Raw genomic sequence first — 1,829 nt, forward strand, 5'->3', positions numbered from 1 at the left:
GAAGATCGAATTGAATACTGAAGACTGTATTGAGTTGAATACTGGAGCCCTACTGACACAGCCAGAGACAGTTATCTGGAAGAATACTTTTCTCTGTGGGTTTTCAATTTGATCAAGAGTGAGGTTCATTTACCCTCCTTCAGTGTTGGTGGGAATGTAAATTGGTGCAGCCACTATGGAAAAGAGTATGGAGGTTCCTCAGAAAACTAAAAATAGAATTATCCTATGATCTAGCAATCCCACTCCTGGGCATATATCCAGACAAAACTATAATTCGAAAAGATACATGCACCCCTATGTTCATAGCAGCACTATTCACAATAGCCAAGACATGGAAACAACCTAAATGTCCATCAACAGATGAATGGATAAAGAAGATGTGGTATATATATACACAATGGAATACTACTCAGCCATAAAAGAGAACAAAATAATGTCATTTGCAGCAACATGGATGCAGCTAGAGATTATCATAGTAAGTGAAGTAAGTCAGAAAGAGAAAGACAAATACCATATGGTATCACTTACATGTGGAATCTAAAATATGACACAAATGAACCTATCTACAAAACGGAAACAGACTCACGGACATAGAGAACACACTTGTGGTTGCCAAGAAGGAGGGGGTTAGGGGAGGGATGGAATGGGAGGTTGGGGTTAGCAGATGTAAGCTATTATATATAGAATGGATCAACAACAAGGTCCTACTGCATAGCACAGGGAACCATATTCAGTACCCTATGATAAACCATAATGGAAAAGAATATTTTTAAAAAGAATGTATATATATGTATAACTGAATCGCTTTGTTGTACATCAGAAATTCACACAACATTGTAAACCAACTATACTTCAATTTTTTAAAAAAGAGGTTCATTTGTGTATGCTTGTATTCACTTTTAGGGTTTGCTTTTCCTCCCATACTTTCTTTTTTTTTTTGCGGTACGCGGGCCTCTCACTGTTGTGGCCTCTCCCGTTGCGGAGCACAGGCTCTGGACGCGCAGGCTCAGCGGCCATGGCTCACGGGCCCAGCTGCTCCGCGGCACGTGGGATCCTCCCAGACCGGGGCGCGAACCCGGTTCCCCTGCATCGGCAGGCGGACGCGCAACCACTGCGCCACCAGGGAAGCCCCCCTCCCATACTTTCACATTTTTACTTTTTGACTACGTAGCTTTCCCCACTATTCTATGCAACACAACAGAAAAGGTTGAAAATATATGCTGCAAACACAGGTGTTTGTTGTTGCCTTTAGATAAACATTTCTGCTGTGTTTTAAAACTAGATTGCAGTACGGTTTCAAGATAAACCTGGTTCCAGGCTTAAAGTATTTCTGGAATTAACAGCAAAATGAAAACCCACATGGGAAAATATTTCATCACAAAAGTAACAACTGCCGGAAACTGGGTTTGTCTAAGGAGCCCTGCTCTGTGGCCCAGGGATCATGGGCCTTCCACCAGGGCAGGATTTCTGCTTAATAAAGTAACTTTTGTGAAATGTCCCTAAATCTCAAATCCGACGATGCAATTTTAGCAATGGAGAGAATGAATGAATGCAAGGAGGTAGAAGCGCTTGCTGGGCTTGTGACTGAGTTTATGGGCAAATGGGGAACACGAGACTGCAGCTGCTCACACAAGGTCGGCCCCCATCACCGCCGCACTAAGAGATATAGTTTTCAATTCTGCTACAGGAGAATCTTCAGCACCTTTTTTTTTTTTTTTTTTTTTTTTTTTAAAGCGGTACGCGGGCCTCTCACTGTTGTGGCCTCTCCCGTTGCGGAGCACAGGCTCCGGACGCGCAGGCTCAGCGGCCATGGCTCACGGGCCGCCCCG

The sequence above is a fragment of the Physeter macrocephalus genome, chromosome 21 (assembly GCF_002837175.3).
Source record: "Physeter macrocephalus isolate SW-GA chromosome 21, ASM283717v5, whole genome shotgun sequence".
NCBI classification, from domain to species: Eukaryota; Metazoa; Chordata; class Mammalia; order Artiodactyla; family Physeteridae; genus Physeter; species Physeter macrocephalus.